General features: G+C 38.2%; 1 long non-coding RNA gene across 6 annotated transcripts; it reads left to right on the top strand.

Annotated features, from left to right (window-relative positions):
- Nucleotides 1-1089: 1089 nt before the first annotated feature.
- Nucleotides 1090-25252, top strand: LOC146593789 (uncharacterized). 6 transcript variants are annotated; one of them, XR_014896300.1, is made up of 6 exons: nucleotides 1090-1308; nucleotides 8681-8801; nucleotides 14294-14379; nucleotides 15087-15175; nucleotides 19219-19279; nucleotides 24837-25252. It is a non-coding gene; the product is annotated as an uncharacterized LOC146593789 (long non-coding RNA). The 6 variants fall into 6 exon arrangements; XR_014896299.1 differs by lacking the exon at nucleotides 1090-1308 and adding an exon at nucleotides 5132-5260; XR_014896301.1 differs by lacking the exons at nucleotides 1090-1308; nucleotides 8681-8801 and adding an exon at nucleotides 10563-10631.
- The last annotated feature ends 30 nt before the right edge of the window (nucleotides 25253-25282 follow it).

The raw sequence follows: 25282 nt of genomic DNA, 5'->3' as shown, positions 1-25282 counted from the left end.
CCTAGCTTATTCAGCAGTGCACAAGCCATGAGCTGCTTTGCCTCAGGCCTTAAAAGTTTATGGTGAATTAAACTGGAATATAGAAAAGAATTACTTTTTTTTGTCTTTCTCTAATGCATTTAAGAGGTCAGAAGATCAAAACTGGTGCAGGAAGGTTTGAAGTATGCCTTTGTGCCTGGGCACAGTGCAAGGATTACAAAGATGTACATGTTTAGAGGGAGATAGACCATGCCATCACTTTCTTAGGGTGTGTTTTTTTTTTGTTGTTGTTGTTTTTTTTTTAATGTGGTACTGGAGACACTAGCAGCCCTGCCAGGAGAGGCTGCAGGCAGGACAGAGTAAAGCAGGCCAGAGCCTGGTTCCCTCTGCAATGGCAGCACCCTGCCTGTTCCCGTCCTCACGGTGGCCTGTACCAGCTTCTTATCCTCAGGAAAAGGGAGCTTGGCAYTGACTTCTACCCACCCAAACTTCTTACTCAGGAAATGTTTCTCCTGCAGGTGGTTTTCACAGGTTCCACCACAAGTTGGGACAGATCTTAAAATATATCCAGCCTGTTAACTGTGTGTGTTCTTTCTGGATAYAGCTGTCCTGCCTTTGCACACTGATCCAAGTTAATTTATCAGAAGAGTTCCAGTGGTCAGTTTTAATATTGGAAAGTATTAACTAAAAAAAAATGTTAAAAGTGTAGAAAAACATACCAGTGAACAAACTGGCAGTGACAGCAAGATGCACTAGACAGCCAGTCTTATCTGTCCCTGTTCTTAGTGAGACTGCCTGTGGCTGGAGTTTTCCAGCAATTAAGTGGTTAACTTCAGGACTAATTGGCTCTGAGAGCTCCAGTCCTTTGCAACAGATTATTGGCATGCTGGTTAAGAGCAGCTTCCCTTCCCTTCCCCCATCATTATAAAAACATGTACTGTAGCGAGAAACCAAATACCACATGGTGCACTGTACAGATCCTGTCAGTACTGCAGCTCGGGATTTAGCACAAAAGTCCCTTTATATTTGGGAACTTGAGGGAGAAAATTCTAGAGGGCAAGATCACTATGATATGGACCGAATCAGCAGATTTGTTTTCCGAGCGATCCCCATATGTGGTGTTCGAGTCGGGAGCCCTGGCYGCTGCCGCGCGCTAGCGCTGCGCTGCCCACACCCCATCACCACGCTCCGCGGGACYTAAAAATTACTGGGTGTGGAAGAATTTGGGGTGTTTTCCAGAAGCTGCAGCCTCTCAGGCAGAGGTGACAGGCTGGACAGCGTGCGAGCAGGAGGGCTCTGCGTGCTCCTCAGCACTGCTGTGGTCATCAGGTTACGGCTTGGGGAGGGCTCTGTGTCAAGAGGCTGAATGCAAAGAGAGGAAAAATGACGGCAAGGGGAAGGGGGGGAACCAAACCAAASCAAAAAAAAAGGTTGTGTTTCCGCTTTCCCTTGGGATGCGTGTGTGTTTTTAGGCAGCTGTCTGTAGAGGCAGTCGCCATTTTGTGGAACAGTTGATGCGGCAGAGAGACATGTTGTAGTTAGTTTCTGTTTTAAGAGGTTTTCTTTTGGTTTTAATTGAGAGGTTGCTCCTCCTCCACCCTCTTTTGGTCCAAAGGCTTTTTAGTTTAATCTTAAGGTAAAACAGCAATATGGGCAAGAAAGAAAATGAGGAAAAGGGGCGAAGTTCTCTCTGGGAGATCGAAATCAAGTCTGTCTTGAGGAGACTGGGAAAATTTTGTAGGAATGACTTGGCCCCAGAAATATCACTGAGTCCATAGCTAAGATAACCACATGGAGTTTTAGCGTGGCTGCGTGCCCGGTGTAATGTAGACAAAATCGCAGCTGAGATGTGCAGGGAAAATGTAGTTTTTCAGTTGAGGATTAGGTATGTTTTTAAGCAGAGTATTTGGTTCTAGTAGCAAAAAGTGGCTGACTGATCCAGGCACACAAAATACTAATACTTTTTGACTTGCACTGGCTGACTTGACTTCCAGGTGGAATTTAAGGTATTAGTTTTGATCTAAGGTTTCAGACAGATTTCTCTTTTGTACCACAGAACCGCTCATTTGATCAGATGAGAACGTACATTTCCAAGCAGAAGTCAGACTGAATCTCCTTTAGTATAAAGTTCTTACAGCAAGTATTACTGGGCCTTTTTGTTAAGGGTCTTCAGTGCTGGAATTTACTTTCTCTGTTCTTTTGCTTTCAATGTACATTATAAGGCTCATATATTTAAAAAGTCTCTGAGAGATGGGAGAGGCAGCTGGTGTTTCGGAGAACAGGATTTTGGTTTTGCATTATTTTTTTTCTGGTTTCAGAATCAGAAAAAGCTGCTCATTTATTTTTCATGTAGCTATATCTTTATCCTGGCCTCTTAAGGAGCCAGGGCTTGTGAAATTGTGCTGTTAGAGACCTCCCAGCAATTTTGCATCTGATGTTCAGTTTCAAACAGACCTGAGTTCTAGAGTTTCTGCACTTTTGAAGCTGCCAGTTACAAAGATGCAAGTTAGCGCTTCCGCTAAAACAAGACGACAGGCGTTCAAGGATTATCTGCTTTGCTTTGCTTGCTGATCAGGCRATCGCCATCTGACCGGCAGACCAGTCAGCAACGTTTAGCTTGGAGACATCCCTGCCCGTGCCACAAGTCTGCCCAGCTGTGGCCCAAACTCAGGGTGGAGAGCGAGGGGCTCCCAGGCAAGGAGAAAGTTCCTGCAGCTCTCACAGGCAGGACACTGGGCAGCCTCTGCGTGAGGAGTAAAATAGGGTACTAATTGAGTATACAGGCTGCCACTTTTAGGAAGTTAGGCCTTGTTATTTAATAGCTCACAAAACATTGACTTCTAAGCATGGTATCCAAATCCAAAATAGGATTTCAAAAAAGTACTAGTYGTAAACAATACAAAAGTCATGTTCCTCCGTATACAGAGACTGATAGATGCATCAGGTTCTGCTTCGTTATTGCCACCTCATTAGTTGCAGTTTGATATTGCAAAGTGTTTGATCCCATCTCTCTGACGGGTTGAAAAAAGTGTTTGCTTTTGAAAAGAATTTTCTGAGACAGTGATTCCTTCACCACACACACACAAAAAAACAACCTAAAGAATTGTTTTTGCCACCTCAGTGGCAAACATCACCTTGACTGTCTGTTAGACAGTCTGTGTTAAATCCACAGGTCAAATGTAACCTCGATCTGTATGAATGCAAAATGCACTGGTGTTCACCAGCAATGCAGAATACAAGTACAGGGCTTTTCTGTTAACTTTGTGCGCATCTTTGATTTGTTCTTGTGAGACTGTGCATTATAACAATAATATTAAGTAATTTGCTTTGTAAGTAGAAATTACTAGCATATACTAATGTGCCTTTCTGAATGTCTTAATTTGATTGTTTTCTTCTAATGTAAGAATTTAATGTTAACTTTAATTCTGTTTTATTAATATCACTTGTAGTTTTTTGCATTTAAGTCATTTTTCTTTAAATTCATTTTTTGGTTCCTATTTTCATTCTATTAAGTGCATGAATATATATGTGTGTGTGTATATATGCGTATATGCATATATGTATAATCTTCCTTTAATCTTTTGAATATAAGAGTTTTATAGAGGAAAAAATGTTTCCCAAATATTCATTATCGGCACTCAATAAGCTGGCAAGCARTACAATATTTTAATTACTGGAATTTAAGAAAATTATCAGTTATTACAGTTTCAGTATCTCACTCTTGTTCATATACTCAAGTATTTGACCTTCTCTCCTACACATGTAAGCTCATATTGGGCATGCATTTCCCTACCACCACCACCAAAGCTTCTGTAGKGTTCTTTGTTACATATTAGGTCAGAGTGCTCAAACGTACTGTTTAATACTGCTAAAATGTGTGGTTTGTATTACAAAAAAATTCTAGCTAGGGCAAAGTTGGAAAACTATTTGCTCCTACTTAAAAGCTTGACATCTGGTCTCCTTATAATCAATATTGTGCTTTATGGAAAGGTATACTGAAAGATAAAAACGATAGCACAGTTTAATGCATATATTATTCCTCTTGCCTGYATTAATAAGCGAGGCAAATAAATGTTGAGGAACATACAAAGAGCACGGATGCAATTACCTCTTTCCTTTCTGTGGACCGGGTTAGTTCATGCCATTTGCGTTTCCAGAGTACTGATGTACATGTTCATACCTAAATTCASTTTGCTTCCAAATCCTTAGGAGAACATTACTTTTAGATACACCAATAAAAATCTGGAGTGATTCCATTGACCTACCTATAATTACTTGGAGCAGAATTAAAGGCACAGACACAATTTAAGGCCCATGTGTCTGGATTAACAAGAATATTAAATTGTTAAATACTGAAGTTTTTAAACCTTAAAACAAGGCACATTTGTAGAGGGAATAACTTAGATYCACTATCATATATTGAAGAAAAGAGGTCAAATTTTGAACTCACAGAACCTTTTTCAGGTCTTCCCYTGAAATTGCAATGAAAGTTGCAACTAAAATTTTCAAATGGAGACCAAGCACTGTGGAAATCTAACCCAAGATGTCATCTTTGCATTCATTCTAACACTTGAATATACCAAAAGCCCTTGACCTCATTTTGCAGCAGGACTGTACCAACAATGTTTTCTTGSACAGCTTGTTTTCTCACCAACTCACCTTCTACTACTAATTTTGACTAAACATAGAAAATACACTACTGATAATTTTAAGCTGAGATAGGACTGTCACAATTGACAACTTGTTCAGAGGGCAAAAGATTATCTTTTGGCATGCAGAATAGTTGCCTGCAAGTGTTATAGCTGCTGATTTTCAGGTTTGGATAGATAATATTTGATATGCACAAAACTATTCTAGTCCCTAGCCTTATGAGCACTCCTAGATGGATAATTGTGTCTCTGACATAACATCACTCCATCCAAAATTCTTATTTAGATGTGAAGTCAAATCAGTTAACAAATATGAAGTTTTRTTCTGAACCACAAATGTAAGGGTTCTTCTCTAGTTTGTATACAGTGCACCAGAATACGGTGATACAGCACTTCATCACACCAAATGTCTCTAAAATAAAAAAAAGTATATGCTTGTTTTAAGATTTCAGAAATGCACTGTTCCTTTTCACTGTATGTGGCAATTTGCTGAATAATATATCATTTTGTCAACTCTTATATAGCAATCAATAAGATGACCTATGGTGCTACCTGTACACAAGAGACAAGAATGAAGATTGTTATGGAAACAGACTTGTACTAAATTGTTTGACTTGCTTGAAATAAAAAAGGTAAGGGTTGTTTTTCTTTTCAGCCTAGTAGTGGTTGTAATTCATCCAGTTCAGTCTGAGTGGAATTCATTGCTTCTGCAAAGCTAGTTAAAGACCTTGTGCCTCTGAAACTCCAGAGAMGCTACCAAGAAAGCATACCTACTTAGTCATCTAAACCTTCTAGTCTGCACCAGAAGTYAAACTGATATTTACTAGAAAAATGAAAAATTACAGTGGTTTTTTTTGAGTCCCCGATTTGATTTTTTCCACAAAYTTGAGTAAACACACGTGTGAAATCTGTTCTCCCTGTTTTATGTTCTACAGACATTTAAGCAATCAAGCTTTACAGGCTCATGTTTATAGAAAATAAATTTCAAGGTTACAGATAAGTGTTTGAAAAAATAATTTAAAATCTGCACAAGAAGTAAGCATGCTAGAATTGCAAATGATTTGATTAAAAAAATTAAACTCATTATSTAGAACTCCTAGAAATATTTTTTCTCCAGTAGATTTATAATCCAAATACTCTAAAGACTTTGCTTAAATATAGAATGTTTTCTTTCTAACTCTTCATCTAAGAGCAATGTGATATGATGGAGAATAATATTTTTGTTTTGTAACACATGATTGGTCATGGTGTGCTCAATCTTTCCAAGGCTGCTTTTTTTCCTTTTCTTCAGACTCTTGATAAAATGAYGAATATTTCTCACCTCACTAGAACACTTATATGACTCTTCAGACTTTACAGTTAGAAGGGGTGACAGAAAAAAAGTTCGTGTTGTCTACCTTGTAAACATCTGTAAAGCTCTACTAATATGTCTAATCCTTGCAGTTTTCTAGTCTTGCAAGTTTCTAAAACAGCAAACTTCACCAGTGCAGAGAAATTAAAGCATGTAACTCAAGTCATAGAACCTGCCTTTGCWTGTTGTAGCTATGGATATTAAAGTTCCTGGGAAGGTGCACGCTAGTTTATTATGCTTGCTTCTAAAGGTGATTTCACTAATAAGCAAAGTTGCATCCTTCTCTTTCATGTAAGGAGAAATGTAATAGCTTATTATCACTTGCTTAAATATGAGTATCTAACTAGGTATGGGCAAAATGGTCAACTAGTATTTATTCTGCTGTGTCAAAGTCCTTTTTCATAAAGTTTGCCAAGCCAGCAAAGTAGTTTAATAATTACCTAAAAACTGATCCTGACAAACCAGATGATTCTGCAAAAGTAAGACAAAAAGGGGGATGAAAAGCTTGTTGTTTCAAGTGCAGGTTATTTTAAGTAATGTAAACATTATTATTAAACAATCATCTAAGCTTTTCAAGTTTGAATCAGTCTCAAGTTTAAAACCGCTTCATAAGAAGTAGGGGTGGCTGTACCTCTCCCAGTCTGCTTACACATCTAAGACTGACATTTAAGGCAATCACTATATGTTAAGTCTGGCTGAAATATAGCATAAGAATCTTGACTGAGRTTGTTGTTATTTTCTATGATACATTAGTCCCATTTCTGCCTTCTTAYGTCTTTATCTTTTATTGATAACTTTTTTCCCCATTAGAAAACCGGAATAAGAAGTCAGAGCTGAATCTTCGTTAAGAGCTTAATTTTGAATAAACTGAAAAAGCAGTGGAGTCTGGCTTAGCAGACTGAAAGTTCTTTTTTTTATCATATGTTTATGATACTGGTGAGACTGTTTCTAATTATTCTTAGTAATAAATCYTTTCCTTTCTGCTCAGAAGGGTCATCATTCTAAATATGAGCACCATAAAAGTGCTAGTAAAGCCACCATATTAACATAATCTTAGTTTTTAGTGTTAAATCATAGAAACAAAAGTGGCATATTTAAAAGTTCTGAGTGTGCGTGCGTGCATGGATGTGTTTGCAATTACTCACTACAGGCTGAAACAAAAGCCTGGATGTGAATTCTGGCTTGAGATTAATAGCATGAACTGGTTGCTAGTATTGTTGTTACTGCTTGTCTTGTGACAGTACCAGAAAGCTTTAGCTAGGATCAGTATACCAAAATAATCGTTACCAGTCACATAGGGGAGTTGGTTCTATGGTTAGAACTTTGTTTTTATTTACTTTTGTCTCTATTGATATTCCTCTGTCAGATTTTAGTCAGATTAATATTAGCTCCTATGAAAAGTCCGCCAATGAAAGTAGTATTGATGTAGTTATATTTTTACAGTGTCTTTATTTAGCTTATTCCAAAAATCTTATTTTTTCAAAAGTAAGATAAAGTAGATTTGCCTAGAATATAAAGTAATTTGTATTTGTCTGGACAATTACTGTGATTTTAGTAGTGAATTACTGAGGAAGAAAACAGARGGGGGAGGGGGAAGCAGATCTTGTTTGCTTGTTTTAGTAGCATATTACACGCTATAAACAAAAATAGAAAATACGATTGTATTTTATTCAGGCCAAAGCAACAATTTCTGCGAACACCCCCTTTGAAGGATTTTAAATGTTTACCACCAAATAGCTTGCTATGCTCAAAGAGCATCTGTTCTTGCTTGCATGTTCTCTAATAAAACACTTTGAACTATTGTGTTTGCTTAGGGCCTAGAAAATTGTTTTTTTTTTTTTTTCCCCTGAAAAGTGATAGAGGTTTTGTTAATCAAAAGTTTGGTGATACTGCACATCTCTCAATCGTGTTTGCGCTTTTTTCCACTTCAAAAGGCAGGTACAATATCTAATCATTTTGTCAAATGTTGAATTCAAATCTCTGGCCTTTCCATTGCGTATGTGGCTCAAAAGACCTGTATCCTAAGTCTTTACCTGTTATATTTCAAAGAACTCTGGCTCTTCAGACTCAGTACAGAGCACATGTTGTGGCAGAGCAAGGAGGGGATGTTGATCTGTGAATTTACAGTATTCTTTTGCATTTTGTCCTTAAAGAATAATAGTAATTTTCCTAAAAGTTGGGAGGGAAGGAACACAGGTTGTAGAAAAATAATTTGGATGAGTATTAGAAAGCAATGTGTGCCTACATCTGGAATACTAGCCACAGATGTAGTCTCAAAAATATTTCCAGATTTAGCAATGGAAACATCAAGTTGTCTATCTGCTTTAGGCCTTGGTGACCAGCAAGCAATAAAATGGCATTAAATATATTACATGATGATATTAGAGTTCCATTAACTTTTGGTTCCACATAACAGCAATACAGTAAGTGACTTTTAAAAACTTTTTTCTGTAAATGTACATGAAAGAAGTTTGTAAACAAGACTAATCTATTTTCTTAGGCAATCTGATATAGTTGGAGAAAAAACAGGTAAGAGTTTGAGCATACAGTTTAGATCTTGTTGAGTTACAATCTTAATCATGACATAGCAAGACTATTCTTACAGTGTTCAAAAGTAAGTCTTGAGTGCTTGAACTTGTTTCCCCYCTTCGTCTGTTTATTGGAAACCATCATGTTTTTTATATATTTTTTCTTCTCCTAGGAATGTACCTGTATTCTGGGAACAAACGATAGAAAGTCTGGAAATTGTGTGTTCTTCTGCTGTGAAAYTGTTTCTCCTTGCTGTGTGGTTGCATCTTTCAATGTCGGTTGAAAATACCTATGTAAGTAGAAATGCAGTGCTGTGCTCTGCTTTTATCTAGTTCTTGCCTCATCCTCGGTTGCCTTTCTTCATTGCTGGTATTTTTTCAGGGAAGCCAACATCTGGGTTCTGTCCATGCAAACACCTTTGCATAGTTATGCTGAGTTAGTTCCATGGAGAGCAAGAGGATTAGTATTTGTCAGAACCTGAACTGGGAATGAAGTTGTAAAATACATCCTGCTCTCTGTACTTTCCACAGAATAGAACTTCAGTTTTTCTTGGGAGGAGGCCTTTTGCTACCCTCTTCCACTGAGAAGCTCTTATCTGCTTCYCTGTCCCACCATTAATTCCCTTGGCTGGAGGTTCCCATATTGTTTTAGCTTTATSAATATGCAGGCCACCGACATCACAACTTTTATTACGCTAGGGACCCTACTACCACTGTCTCCCCTATCCCTTTGCCCAGTAGGGAAAGGTCTGCTTTCCTCTGTAATTCCAAAGGAAATCCATCTCTCAATTCAAAATCTCTTATCCTCGAGGACATGAGTGAACGATTCTTTCTAGCTGACCGGATTCTTCTGGCCTCTAGGCTTATAAGACCCCAGTCCAGCTGAAGTGCAACTGCCCACATTTGAGTTTTAGACTAGCTCCTGAGACCTTCCATAATATTCTTATTAAGCATTGTTGGTTTTGTTGCTGCCATAATGACCCATATTATATGAAAGAAGAAAGAATGAACCATCTTTCCCTCTGCTTTTAACATCACAGCTTTTAATGGAGCACAATGTGCACATGAAAAACGAAGAGGAGGAAGGCATGGGTATCATTCAAAGTGGCTGCTGAAGTCTATAAATATTCATTATGTCATTCTGTCATGCTTGCTGGGTGTGCCTCTTAGAGTGGAACATCACAACTGACTGGCTGGGGACAAACATTTGACACTGACCAAGAATGTGGAGGATGCCCTGATTGTGCTGGTATCTGAAATGGTTTCCATGGCAGTAGTCAAAACAGGAGACAGAGTCCTGGTGAGGTTGGCATATGAGACAGTTTCTATGGTACTGTCTAAAAAAAAAGCATGATACTTGGGTATTTGTGGTGTTTTTCTGAGGCACTAATCAGGATGAACTGATGCCTCTGGCTTGTGAAGTGTTTTATGTGGCTTTATCTGTAGCTGGAGATCATGAGCAGGTTGAAGATGGAAAAGGTGCAAGATCATTGGCTAAACTTAGGTCAAGAGAGCAAATATTTTAGTGACATGGATGCAGTTAGATGTATTTTCAAGCTTTCTGTGGTACTTGATGAGCTGGGGCCCATGGAGGCTGGGCTGTGGCAGTGCCCTGGTCAGGCTGGCGTGTAGCTGGGGCTGCTGAGAACACGTATGCTTTCTGGTAGTGCAGGGCATAAATGCCACAKTTGACTGCTAGGTGAGGGCTTGTTTTTTTTTTTTTCTTACAGACTGAATTAGGGTGGATTAGTCTTACAGATCATTGCACGAAGTTTTAGTGCAGGTTAGCAAAGGGTGCCTTGGGCTGGCATGAGAGGATTTTTGAAGCATGGGCTAAAAGGCTTGTGGTTTYTGTTACGCCAAGTTGGGTGGCAAGCTTCGTGCGCGACAGCCACCCAAAGCGTAATGCGCTACTGACAGGAAGGAGTGTTCAAATCTGGTCTGTGTTTGAGATTGTTTTTGTGGTCCTGGCTAGGACCACAGTGGATGCTTATGCAAAACAACCTATTGGGTAGTCTGTGATGCAGGCTTGGCAGCACTGGCGTGAACTGACAGGCAAGACACTGTGCAGGCAAGTGCGAAGATGGGCCGAAGTGGCAGGTCACCCTCCATCTGCGGCACTTGGTAAGCCGGGTCAAGGCAGAGATCAGGCTGGTTGCGAGGCTGGGTGGAGCTGAAGATACCCCATGCGGGTGGGGTTGGGGAGGCCGGTGGCAGCCCAGCCCCGGAGGACCGCGGTGGGGCCGGCGTTGAGGAGCGGGGCCGGCGTTGAGGAGCGAGGCCGCCCCGGCGCAGCCCGCCGCCCCTGAGGGGCGGCCAGGGTGCGGCGCGGGGGGCGGGGCAGGGCAGCCTGGAGGAGCCAAGGAGCCAATCGGGAGCGGCCGGCGCCGCTCGCCAATACTCGGCGGCGACCGTTGGTGCGGGTGGGGAGGGGGAGCGGCGACGAGCGCGGCCAATGGGAGGCCGCGGCCGCGGTGCGCGCGGGCCCGGGGTGGGTAGGTCGAAGGGAGGGTGCGGCGCGGCCAATGGCAGCGGCGCGCGCGCTCGGGCCCGGAGGGGAGGGCGCCGCGCAGCCAATGGGGAGCGGCGCGCGGCGCGCGCGCGGAGCAGGGCGGCGCGGGGGGAGGGGGCGCTGTGCGCGGCAGCAGGGGGCAGGGGCGCAGGCCCGGCCCCTTCCCCGCCGCAGTGAGTAGTGAGCGGGCGGCCATGTTGTGCGGGGGGGAGGGGAGGAAGGAGTTGAGAGGAGACGGGAGAGACTCTCTCACACACACGGCACAAGATGGCCGGGGAAGCAGCCGCAGCCGGGCTCTCGGGCACTCTCCCCGCCGCTCGGAGCCGGGAGGTCCGGGGAGCGCCCCGGGCGCCGGGCTCGGGGGCCTCGTCGGGCCCAGCACTCCGGGGGCTCTGGGGCGACGGAGTGCGGCGAGCCGGGCTGCCGCGCCGGGCTGCCGACGGGCGAAGGGCAATGGCGGCGGGCTGCGGAGCGCTGCCCGCGCCGCTCCCGCGCCCGGCGGCCGCGCAGCCGTCCTCCGCCGCGGGCAGGGCGAGGAGGGGAGTGGTGCCCCGCTCTCGGGGCCCCCGTTGCCTGCCAGCGGGCTGCTCTTTGCCGGGTAAGTGCCTGAGTCTCCTCGCTTCTCATTGTCCTTTGTCCTTGGGAGGAAAAACAAAATGTCCTTGGAGCCGGGAGGGGGAGGGGGCGCCTGCCTCTCCCTCGCTCCCCTGCGCTCCCCGCGGGGAGCCTGGGGGGCCCCCGCTCGTCGCCGTGACCCCTCTCGGGTGCGGGGGGCGCCGTGCCGTTGCGGGAGGGAGACGTCGGCGAAGGGGAGCCGCGGAGGGAGCCCGGCTTGGCGACCTCGTCGGTAACACCGATCCGTGCTCGGTCCGCAGAGCGCTGCCCCCCCCCCCCCGGCTCATGCAGCACTGAGGGGCTCGCGTGCCCTGCTCCCCCATTGCAGTAGGGAGGATGGGGGAGCTGCAGACGGGCTCCCCATTGCAGCAGGGAGGAGGGGGGGAGCTGCAGACCTGCTCCCCTCCAGTGCAGCGTGAAAGGGGGACATCTGCAAACCAGCTTATAACTCCAATGCAGCAGTAAGGGGGGGGGGAGTGTTGAGGACTGTACTACATCATCAGTTAAATGTTTAGCCCTAAGCCCATATCTGTTTAAAGAGCATTTGTTGCCTATTGCTGCTCAAACGGGGATATGTTTTCGTAGTTTGTAAGAACAAAGACGCCATGTCCTTTTCTCTTAAAAATAAAACTTGGTGTTTTTTTTTGTGGGGTGTTGGCTTTTAACTCTTTACAAACCAGTAAGAAAAAATAGGCTGCAGATGCGACAGCTCAGGATTTTATTTCAATAATAGATAAAAATTTACTTCACTTGAAGAACAGCRGTTCAAGAGTAGAACTTTAAAGAGAGCTGTGAGAATTATATACAATATGATTTTGTGATTAAAATGGCAGTACAAGAACTTGCAAGTATTAAAAAAAAATCAAACTCGGTCATGCCAAGTCTGTAGTTTAAAGTTGGCAAAATACTACAGTTGTCACTTAGACTATACTACAAGAAAAAGAGATAGTTACTTAAATGTGAATTGCCTGATAAGGAAACTAATGGGTTTGTGTGTAGCATATTAAAGACATTTAAAAAGCATTTGTTGCGTGTCAGTTCTGATTTTTCATGTTCAGTTTATGCATTTTTCAGGGAGCTTCCAGTCGTTTCTATTTATATAGCATTTTTTATCGTTATTTTGCTGGTTAATAATTTAGAAAATGTACAGCATGTATTGGTAGACTTAAAAAATGAAAGTTTAAATGGAACGCCTGATGTTTGTTTTGCATTGGCTTGCATTCAGTGATTACCACTTCAGGGGTAAAATTCGAATTCCGAATATTTATTTAAAAAGTCATTGTAGCATATCAGGAAGTAAATCTAAAGTAATGAACCTTCATATTTAATTGGAGATTATGTATAGCCATATTTGTTGCATCTTTCTGGTGTAGACTTGTACCGAATTATAAAACTCYGTACAGGTTTTATATACTAGAATTGGAGATAAATCTATGTTTTTCGTTACTCCCTTTGTAAATACAAATCGATCATTACATCAGTGAAAGTTGACTTTTTTAGAAGTATATTAAGTGTAAGTTTGAGCAACCATTGTAGTTCTTTCACCTTTATGCAAAGTATTCGGCATCTTAATTTTAGATTCGAATTAAAACGGTTTTATAACCCGAGCAATAGTTCTGCAGTGTAGAGCAGGTGGTGACATACATAGTTTGCTGAGAAGAAAGTTCTAGCTCTAGGTGGGTGTCTGTTGTTGTTGGGTTTTATTTTGTTTTGTTTTTTTTTTAAGTATATTAGGGAGTAATTTTTTAAATAGCTTTTGCTTGTTTCAGTTCCTGAAACTAAAACAGCAGTTAAATATCACTGAAAATAAATTGCTCTTAATTCTGAATGTATTTTATTTAAAGGWTATGCGTTTATATATATGCTAGTAGGTACTGGAATTTTAATTTATATTGAGATATCTTTTAATATTAAGATATTTCATAAAYATGTAGATAATTTTAGAAGTTATTTCATACTTCTAGAATATAAAATTGTGATAATTACAACTGCTGCAAAATTAAATGTCAAGCCTTTTCACAAAAAGCAAAAAAAGTTGACTAAAGATAATACAAATATGTTATTCCTTGTGTTAAAGAGCATAGTTTAGGATCTGATTAAAGGTCAAAGATGTCGAAGGTTTTAAAACTGTTCTAAAGGGCAAAATAGATATTTGGGGAGATCAAGTAACTTGTGACTTAAAATTCACAGAAGCCGATGACAGAAGCCATTTTAAAAGTACTTTGCTATCACTAGAGGTATTATTTAATTTTGCATAGCCAACTTGTAAAGACTAATGTGAAAAAAGTATAAGGGCTAGGGGGTATTGTGTGATAAAGAAGTTACACTTGAAAACAACTTAAGTTGGCTAGATACTTTGTTATGGTCATTCAAAATTAAAGTAATGGGAGATAGAAAAACAGATCTCAGCTGTACATACAAAAATACAGATCATGCATGTTGTATGTCAGTCCGTCTCCAGTGTTTTTCTTAAGCCAAATATGAACAACCATCTATACTTTTATTTTTAGAGCTGAGTACCAAAGATATGGTTACTAATGTCCTAAGTTTTTCCTAACTTAATTAGCTAAAGATGAACAAAAATCAAGCATTTGACTTACTCTGCTGTTCTAAAGCTAAATGCTGAAAATGTGCATACTTTTTTTTTCCCCTTTTTTAGGTAGAATTCTGTGAATAATACCTTATTTCCTGACTGGATTCCCAAAGAATCGTACCAGAAGAGTCATACATACCTTCTTTTCTTAGGTAAGAGTGATTATAATAACTTGTGGCAGTATGTTCATGTCCATGTTTTTTGTCATCTTAGGGTTTGCTTTTTTGCTGCTGTACAGAGAGGTTAAAAAAAAACTTAAAATTTTTAATTTGGAGAAGAAACATTTTATAAAATTACCTAGTCTTTTTTAAAAAATGCTATTTGTTTTTAGTTTTTACAGGCATAGACTGGTCTTATTAAAAATAATGTGATGTTTATGCTGCTACTTTTGTATCAATTTCACTTTTTGAAGGTTATTTAAAAAGTGAATTACTGTATATACATTTGCATTGCATTTGATGGGAAATTGTCATATAGTCGTGTAAAGCAAAATGTTTTGTCTTTCATAATTAAAAACGTGCATTGAACTTCATAAATTATTTATATTTTGTACTTAATGTTTATATTTTGTACTTTAATGTTAATACTTGGACATACTGTAGAGTTTGTGTGACAGTAAAACTCTATAGATTCCAGATATATATAGGTAAGATGCTTTTGGGGGCCTTTTTCTTTTGGAGACCTGAATGCTAATACTTGGCAAATAAAGCATTACTTTTTTTTGTACTGTAGGTAAGAATTTATCAATCATAAGACAAATTACTTGTTCTTGAAAAACTTTATTTTAATCAAGAACAGTAGAACTGTAGGTAGAGTCTCTGTGTACCTTTGTTCTCTGAATTTTTTTTTTTCTTTAAAGGCTGGTACTGGATGTTTTTAAGTTACTTCTGAAGAATCAGATAGCTGATCGAGCAAAAGACCATGATCAGAATTCTGAGTGCGTATCAGGTATGTTTATTTAAATTTTATTATCCTAGAAGGCATTTTTAAGCAAAATAAGTATTGAACATTTAAGCTGCATTTTTTTTTTTACCTTGTTGAATTTTCTTTAAGCATTAGTGTACTTGAAAACGTTTCGTATATACTGAATACAGTAAGGCTAATATGCCTTTACTTATGCACATAAAATTACTTATGCACATAAAATCTTAGGATTTTTATGGTCACTTACAAGTAAAACATACCTTTTTAAGGGTCTGAAATAACCCAACCACACAGTGTAAAAATGAAGCTGTGTTTATTATGATTGTTATCACTACTAAGCATGGGTAGTCTAATCAAACATTAGAAATTTCCCTCAAGTCATTGGTTCAAGATATCTAACAAGTGACTTCCATAAGCTCTTCCTTTGTATTTTTACATTAAGCTTAAAACTTTTTTTTTGAATAAAATTCAGATAGAATAAAAATCTCAAAGTCATGAAACATCTTACTGTCTTTCCTGTAATACAAATAAATCAGCTTTCTGCTCGCTTTTTTCTTTTTGTCCTTGAGTTTTACTTCAGTGTTTCGTATTTAAGCAGACTTACTGGCTACATTTGAGTCATACTTTCATCATCATGTAATTAAAAGTTGGAAATCTTGTCTGTCTATTTTAACTGGTTCCTTTTCACAGGTTACCTTGCTAGTGTACTTCAAAATAAATTCAAGACATAAAGGCTTAAGGCATCTTGATGGAGACATGAGTATCAGGATTCTCAAGAATACTCTTAACTTCATTTTGTAATTTATTTAGTTTATCATAACTTAAAAAAACAGGGCTTAAGATCTCCTACCTGAGTGCAGGTACTCTTGTTTCATTTGGATGTTAACTTTACCTCTTCCTGTGAGAGGAGTCTTAGACCTATTTTGATTAAGCTTTTTAAAAATGCCTCTTTGGATTGTAAGAAACCCTTATCTTCAGTGAGTTACCATCAGAATGCAAGGTAGAAAGCAAATTACATTTATGGATAATAGACATGTAGCATATAGCATGAATGCCCTGCGGCAAAACACAGCTAATGATGAACGAATGAGTCTGTTATGTACGTTTTGAAACTTTTATGTAATTCTGATGGGAAAATACAGATTTAGAATTCCATATTAGAAATGATTTGATATTTTTGAAAATACTAGCAGAATGTATTTAAGATCCCATCTGATCCTTCAGTTTAGCGGGTCAGAATCACCAGACATGTGACAGTCTGTTACAATAATGCCAGGAGTAGATGAATTCAAATAAAAGCGTATATTCAAACCCCCAATAGTAATGATGAGACAACATTAGCGGAAATCTCGAATTTCACAGATTTAAAGTCTTTGAAGTTCTGAAATTACCAGTTTTAATAGACCTCATTAAATATGTGTGTATACATATAAATATATATATGTAAAAAATATATATATGGTGCTCATGAGCCAAGTCATTTTGACTGACCTAAGTATTTTATGATGCCTATGAAATGAAGTACTTTGATCTTAAGTCTTACCTACTTCCAATATCATCATGATGCTGTTTGTACTGAACACATACTATAATAAAAGTAGTTCTGAATGTCCTTTGTTCCTTTTGTGTGCTTTTTGGACCCTTTTCTTGTAGGAAGAACGCTTTCATCTGCTRAATAGCAGCTTGCTCCCCCAAGTTCTGTAGACCTTCGTGGGCTAGGTGTGTATTAATGGGGACTCACAAGTTTAATTTTCTCACCACCCTACACCATAGTAAYGTGGCATAAAATCTGTAAGACTGACAACAGGTGAAAAATCGTTGGGGTGGTGATGCTTTATGTCATTGTCCAAATGATTTATCCTGAGAAAGAATTCCCTGTAAAGTGAATAGCTTTAGAGCAGCTGGCCTCACCTTGTGCTRTAAAAGGAGATGTGCTTTTCTGATTCTTGGAACTAGCAGTGCCAGCTTCTAAGCAAAAGAGTCATGGACCTATGATTCCATTTTCTATGGAGTAGACCGTACTATGCTCATCTCTAAATTGGAGAAAGATACCATAAATGTAAGACCTACCTCTTAAGATTTTTTGCAAAAAGCCATGTTTGTTTTTAAATATAGAATAGATTTTTTAATCTCATATCTGTGAAAACTACTGCAAGTAGTCTGATTAAAAGATTTTAATTTGACTTTTAAAATAGATAAATGTTAAACTGAAAGTTCAGATGTTAACCTCAAAAGCTAAAATTGGTCAGCTGAAATTAGCTTTTTTTTTTTTTTTTGTCTCGGCATAAGATTTAGCATTTCGGGTGCATTTTATAGTTCAGTAATAGATAACTGTGGCTCTGATGTCGTCATTTTATTATTTTATCAATACTATTTTAACTGAGACACGAGAACTGTAATGGCGTGTTTGAAAACTGGAGAAACGATCATTGGTGTTCATATGCATGAAATACAACATTTTTTTTAGCGTCTTAGTGCTACTTCAACAAAATTCATTTTTTGGTTCGTCCATTCACTCCGGAGTAGAGAAGTTTTACTACTTCTAAGCAATATAATTCTGACAAACATTAGATTCCAAAATTTTGCTTAGTTGAGAGGAACACTCACTGGTCATCTTAACTACTACTTTTGCCAGAGAAAGCTGTTCCTCTGTGATGTAATTGTATATTCAGGATTCTTATTAAAGTTTCTGTGAAGTTATAATACCTGGATACTAAGCTTAAATGGAAGAAAACAGGAACGAACTTTAATCCACTTAGGTATGCCCAGCTGTGCTTTAAAATACTAGAAATAGCTGAGAACAGTATGTTGAAAATCTTCCATCTATTAGCTTCACCTAGTCTTCATAAACTGCAGTTTTTTTTTTCTTTTGAGTAAAGTGGTACTGGTATGAGAAGGGGAATCTAAATGGCATGAGTAAACCTCTACGTGGTTTATGTCTCAGCTTTGTATGTGTTTTAAATGTATGACTGGTAGATGGCTCCTGAATGGTCAAAGTCCAGCAACCGTATTGTATTTCTACCACAAAATGCCCAGCCACCATTTTAAACTACATCACTTTTCTTGCTTCCATTTAATAACTGCTGTTGGCCTGCATTTTAAATGCCTATTTTAAACCTATAAATTTCATGTTCTTCCGAATAACTGGCATGCACATGCCAGTTATATTATTGTAAATTTTTATTTTGCCTTTCTAAAGACAGCTTTTTCTATATTATTTCATGTAAGTTGATCTCAACAAAGCAACTACAATTCTTTTCACAGCTTTGTTTCTGCACATCTGAGTAGCTATCAAATTAAAGATTAATTTAGAAAATTATACACAGTATAGTATCACTGAATACGTTAATTTTTACATGTTGAAGCTGTATTTCTGTATATCAGCAGGTCCTGAGATGTTACAGGAGCAGTTGGTTTATATGTTAGGAGGGTAACTTGTATGAYAGTGAATTATTTAATGCAGATGAAATCTACAGTCAAAGGAAAGGGTTTTGGTGGGTTGTTTTGGGTCTTACTTTAATCTTCTGTTACCTTTGCTTAAGGTGATTTTTGATTAAATGTTTTTTTATTTTGAGTCACCAATGAACATTTTGCAAGTTGAATTTTCAAATTTGGAGCTTGGCTGTATGTTTATAATTATGGGTTTTAGAATAAGTGACTTATATGGCAATGTGTTAAACAACTGTTGTGTCTRACTGATACCATCTCTAAGTGAAATGAGTATTTAATTTTTTTATGGGGCTCATATGAGTTACCTTCAGCATACTGCTTGTCCTAGACGCCTGAGTGGTCTTCCAATCTGCTTTTTTGTTACCTGSTTTCTCAAGGGATTCGTGTGCAGGGCTGGGTTTGAATTTTGGGGGGTTTTGCACAAGTTCTGTAATARCAAGTTACCTAGTGATATTTGATGTGTAAGTTTTTGATAAGCCTACCATATGCTGTGATCTCTTGGGAATGGTTTTATTATAAGGTAAAGATTTTTGTGGTAAACTTGGGCTAATGTACTGATTTTCTAGATAGTTCATTTATTTTAATTCAAGTGTTTTAATTTATCATTTTCTCTGCAGATGTGTTGAGGAGTTGATTTACTCAGTATAAACAAAATAACTGCTGATGGTTGAAGCGCTGGTAAGTTATTACTCCTAATAACATTTACTTTATAGCTTTTTTTAAAAAAATATGAATATAATGTTTAACTTGCTGAAGTTCTTGGCTGAATACATCCTGAAGTTCCTTAAAGTGTATATGTGCACATATGTGTGTTTCTGAAAGGCTTACTTTGAGGGACTGAAGCAGTGTTCTTGCTGGGCTATTAGGAAACAGAAGTTACACTCGGATAGTACTCTCAACCTGTCTTACTTGAGAACAGTTTTCATATCTAGTTGCACTCTGGTCTTCTGCTTCTGTGATTCGACTCTATACTTTGAGAACTACTAAATCATATATGTTGCTTGTTCAGGAGGATTTGGTTTGCAAATATCTGTCACTATAGAGAAATAATACACACGATTTAGATAACAAATGAAGTGGAAGGTCTTGAATTTGTTTCTTAGTGTCAATTTATTTCATAAACATGAATTTGTTTCATAAGCATCTTGTGTTGTCTCTATGCTTCTGTCAGCATCAGAGAGAATCTTTGAGCAGATAGTAGCCTGTCCTCGCAGAACTTTCTTCTGTGACTGTTTTCTGATATTTCAGTTTGTCTTGATTCAGTTTCAACTTTGCAGAAGATGGTATATAATACTGATAGTTTGCCTTACTAAACTCCTAGCTTATATATCTTAGTTAGGAATCATTCTGTATATAGTTGAAATGCCAAGTAGACAGACTTGAGTGGAAAAAAATCATTCAATTCTACTATATTGGATGAATGTGGAGATAGAATTATCTTGAATTTCCTTTTCTGAAAAAACTTGAGTTCTCTTGTCTTCCTAGCTGTTCCAAAATTTGGACTTCTTGATCCTACACCTTTAATTATAAGCATCCGTTGTGTTTTGTATATGTGAAATGACTTTTTTCAGTGAAAGCTCTTTATTCCTGTAAAACTGCTTCAAAATACATTTTTTTTTAAAAAAAAGACAGTTTCTTAGGCAATCCTTTTAGTTTGATATGCTGCCTGATTGAGTAATGCCTGCCTTAAACTGCAGGCATTTTGGAAAAATGTTAGTCCAAAATTCAAGTGTTCTATCATTTCAATGGATAGAAGTTAAGTGATTTTTTTTTTAACTGCTTTATGGCTATTCAGTTAGTAGAGACCTCCAGCAAACATGCTTAATTTCTAGTAAAAAATGTCTTGTATGTTGCCTCAGGTGCTAGAAAAGCAGCTGCTTCCYGTTTGTATTTCAGAGTCCCTTACTTTCTTCTGATTCTCACATGCAGTGTCAAGGCTAATGTAGAGCTCTTTTCAGAAAGGATAAAGAGTGTGTGTAGATAAGGTGCAGGCGATGCCAGAACACACTATTATAGCCTTGTACTGCTTTATGTTGCTTTCATTTTTGGATCAGTGTATGAATACCTGTTCTTCAAGCAAAACTAGAAATAACAAACTTTCAGAAATTATAGTTCTTGTTATTATGCATGTGTTCTCAGATTTGGCAATCTTCAGTCAGCATGTCTCATCTTTTCTCTCGTGTTCTGGAAGTTTTATTACTGTGCTCTTTCAGAGATCTTAAGGTTATTTTTTCCAGTACAGTGTGGAACAGCATACTTAGTAACTCTTACTCCTTCAAATTCTTCCTTGAAACTCTTGCTGTCCATTGTAGGCCATTGTGTTGCCTTTATTCCSTAATCCCCTGCTATAATCTCTGAATGATAGGAATTTGTGACCAATCAATATGTTCCATTTTTGTATTGTCTTTACCTGTTTCCTATGTCTGTGTGTGCTTTTTTTGTTTCCTCTCATTGGATTGTAGATAAGCTATGTCAGGTTCAAGTTTCTTGCACTGTAATTGATGACTTTTTAGCATTCAGTGTTTTTTCTGTTCTTTTCTGTTTTACGATCTTTACCTAAGAGACAGAGTGAATATAAAACTGAATTCTCCTGGAGRGAAATAGTTGTCTTCAAAATGTCTGATTCCAAAATGCATTTGTAAAGGAAGATAAGAATGTATGGGTCTTGAAAGATGTTAGTATTGACTTCTCTGATTAACAGCACAGATCATGTTTAGTTGAAGTAGTGCTTTTTAACTGTGGACTTCTGAGCTGAAAAGGAGAAAATGCTTGAATTTCTCAGGTGGTACTTTGAAGTTGGTGTCTTTACTTGATGCCATTAAATTTACATGGGAATATCTTAGTTTTGAGCCCAAATCTTTAGGATTCAGACATACTTGTTTGTGCTTTTTAAAATTCTGTCCAGAAAAGAATGCATCTGTGGTCATACCTTACCTTAAATGAATTTCTGGATCTATGAAACCTGGTGAATATCATTGCTTTTAGCTAAGAACACCTGATCTTAAATGCAGTGTCACACCACCTTGGCTGTGCTTAGTGAATGCTTAATAGCAGTAAAATTGGGTTTAGGACTGCCCAGAATACTTGACCATTTTTAAGTACTAAGCAAAAACCTCATTACTGGCTTCTTACATCAGTAAAGAACATACCTGCTTTTTCCTCTGTTAAAAATCTCTCTTTGAAAGTAAAACCTTAATAAAATTTGACCAAACAAAACCTGAAGTTGTGTACCTCAGAACCTCATTCTGTCCAGTCAGCTCCCTCTGTTGGCGTTCTTTGAAGTAGTTTTTCATTTACTAGCGGTATGTAATCTTGATTTCCCACCCCCTCATCTTCAAAGTTCAAGCTTCAAAGCATGAGACTCCACTCTGGAAACCATTGTAAATGTAGTGATGTCATATGCGCTTGTACTGATACATAGTTTTACATGTTGTGATTGGTCTTCAGCCTCATACTTAGAAAATACGGAGTTTCAATAGACACAAGATTACAGAGCTCATGGTTTTGGCCATAAGAGATGCMTTTTGTTCCTGTCACCTCTTAATAGTTAGAGAAACAAGTAGTACAGAAACCTGAAGCAAAAACTTTGTAAACCTGGATGTTTCAAAACTTGTCTTAATTTAGTCATGGTAGTAAATGGTTTCTGTGCGTTGATACAGATTGTTCATATGTTAACAATGYTAACAATGTTTGGAAGTAAACTTGGAAAGCATTACATTGACTACCCAGGTCCCTTACTTATTGTGGCCAAAATGTTTAGAAAGAAATACAGTAARGAGTAGATAACAGAAGGTTGAGGAATGGGGTGATTCCTAACTGATTTTTACAGAAGGAATTAAATATTCATGTCATCTAGCAAAGAGAAGGATGCTCAATGTCATTGCTTAGATGTAGAATCATTGGATATGTCTTAGTGGAGAAGTGGTATGTTTCTACCAACATATATTGAAACTTCTTGATAAAATGTCTTAATTCATAAGTAAACAAGTTCTGTGAAATCTTACAATGCAAATGCATATTTCATGTGAAAGTTGACTGATTATTGTTAATACTTTGACCATGGATGTCTTTTTGATGTATGTCACAGCTCTGTAACAAGGGCTGTGATAGCATGTTCTCAATTACAGTGTATCACCAGTGGTGTTTAGTGCTAATTACCTTACTAGGTGAAGAGAAGAATTTAAGATGATGCGACAAGGTTATTTAAGTTTTTGGTACAACCAAATATAGGTGAACCTAGTAGAGAAACTTACCCTAAATTGTTTTTTATCATCTCCTTAGTGTCTAAGGCAGAAGGCTAACCTAAGAGAAATGGGCCTTTGAAGGCGAACTGACAAATAACTGAATTATGTTTTTTTGACAGCTGGAGAAGGTTCAAGCCAATAATTAATTTTCCTTATTTCTTAAAATAGCTATAAAAATGATCTTCTAAAGTATTATGTAAGGGTTTCTGCTGCACCCTTGCCAGTACTTTTGAATGCTTGATTATGACAATAATGGACAACTTCATGGTGGTTTATTACTCAAATTTTGGTACCCCAGTCAAGACCATAGTATTAAAAAAAAAAAAAAAAAAAAAAAACAAATGTTAGTTTATCTTCAAATGCCAAATGGATTTAAAATTAGGCCAGCGTATCCAGTAGGAGCTAAAAATCGTTTATTCACTTCAGTGTGTATGGGGGGGGTATTCAGAATATTTAATTTCTATCTGAGGATGGGTTGAATGATTGAAACAAAAAATCCCTGCGAGCTTGAATGTTCCATTTCTGGTTTTGAAAATGGAAATATCCTATGCTTCATTGCTATTATTGCTTCACATGTTGCGCGGTGTGAAAGCAAAGTGAACTACCAGATTCTACATTCTACTTATGTTTTGTACTACTTTTTTCAATACACTTAGAACAAGGAAGAAATCTGTCTATAGAGGAATATAAAACATGACATTGCAGTTATGAAGGACAGACTGAAGTTGTTTGCACAAGTTCCATTGCTGTTTTCTTTTATGTGATTGGTTATCTTGAAATGAGAATGGGTAAATTTGAATGATGAGACCACTAGATGGCTCCACTCATTTTTCCTGTGCTGTGGGTAGTTTCTGTATCACTGTGAGAGTAAGTGCAGATTATCATAGGAAAGAACTAGTGGTGGAGTTGGCAGTCAGACTAAAATGAGGTTGAAGCTCATAGAAATTCCAAAGAATAAATCATAAGTTAGAAAGCAGATACTCAAAATCATGAAGAAATATCTTTAAACCTTTTGTATATCAGTCTCTTCTCCTACAGTTAGTATTGGCTGTRAAGTAGCTTACCATTTAGTAACGTACTCTACTTGATTTTTTTGCATGTTAGGAGGGATGGTATTTTGTTTGTATTCTTAGAAATACATGAGCTTAACTTTGGAAATTTTAATTCTTGGAAGAAAATGTGAAGATGGGGGCATGTAACTTGCAWTTACCCAGATGGAAGTCATTTGATTACTTCTGGTTTTGTTACTCACTTGTGGGCTGCTATATGAAGAGTATAGTTGGACTATGTGATGAATATTGTGGTGGCCTTGCTAAAGGCAACTAGTGTTACTTGTTACCATTTCATCTGATGTGTCTTTTCTCACCAATAACTAAAGTTAGTCAATTTTTTTTATAAATGTGCTTGCTATCACATTGCCTCTTTCATGAGGTAGAAAGCTGGGTTAAGATGGTGGGAGTCTCTTGTTTCCAGTTACCATCTTCATACAGGAAAACAGTTTTCATGCCTTTGCACTGGTTGTAATGTATTTCTGTGGTTGAAGCAGAGTGTGGACAGTAGTTAAAAACTTTGGCTTAATTATAATAAACTTGATTTTCCACCAAGAAGTGAAGTGTCCGCTTTAGTAAATGGGTCAGTCCAATAAAGATGGTTGCCAGAGCAAATAGCTCATATTTCCCATTATTGATTTCTCTGTTCTTCCACCATGAATTTTAAAATTGAGTTTATGGAGCCTGAAAGTGTTCTTGAACTTCCGATGAGTCCTCCCCTACTTCCTTACAGTTTTGATTGAAGTCTGTGTTTTTGACTCTTATACTGCTGATGTGACCGTGTTAGTTTGATAAAAGTAGGTGTTCTAGGATATGTAATACTGAATGAAGCATCAGTTACATGCTTACAATACATCTTCAAGGTACAGTAGTTGAATGTCTTAGTTTAAGGATAAGATTATCTATATTCCAACAGCATTTTTCTTTTAATTTTCCATAAAGAATCCAATCAGATGAAGAGTGTCAAAAGGAGTCTACGAATGAAAGATCAAGATGGCAGTTCCACTGTTGATTGAGAGGTTGAGGAACTGGACTAATGCATGAGTGCTGTGATATAACTGTCCAAGAAAAGGACGTTAAAACATGGACTTCTGTGTTATTAAACCAGAGAAGATCTGGGTTCTGATCATCCTGTCAAAATGGACTTTGCACTTGAATTAATGAGGGGATTGTATTGGTGACTATGCAGTGACGGATCTATTTGAGGGCTGGGTGGCAAAACTTTGCTCTAAGGTGATGTATGCGTAACAGAAATTAAATTGATAAGACATGTTGCTATCCCTTTGGAGAAAATGTAATGTTCTTTTTTCTTTTTTTTWAAAAAAAAGTTACTTAATAAAAGGTTTTGGTTTCTTTTATACTTCGTGTTTGTCTTTTCTGGCTGAATT

The sequence above is a fragment of the Rhea americana genome, unplaced genomic scaffold (assembly GCF_003343005.1).
Source record: "Rhea americana isolate MKP2758 unplaced genomic scaffold, rheAme1 scaffold_28, whole genome shotgun sequence".
Taxonomy (NCBI): Eukaryota; Metazoa; Chordata; class Aves; order Rheiformes; family Rheidae; genus Rhea; species Rhea americana.
Note: the sequence above shows the minus strand (reverse complement) of the source record. Positions and strands in the feature narration are given on the sequence as shown.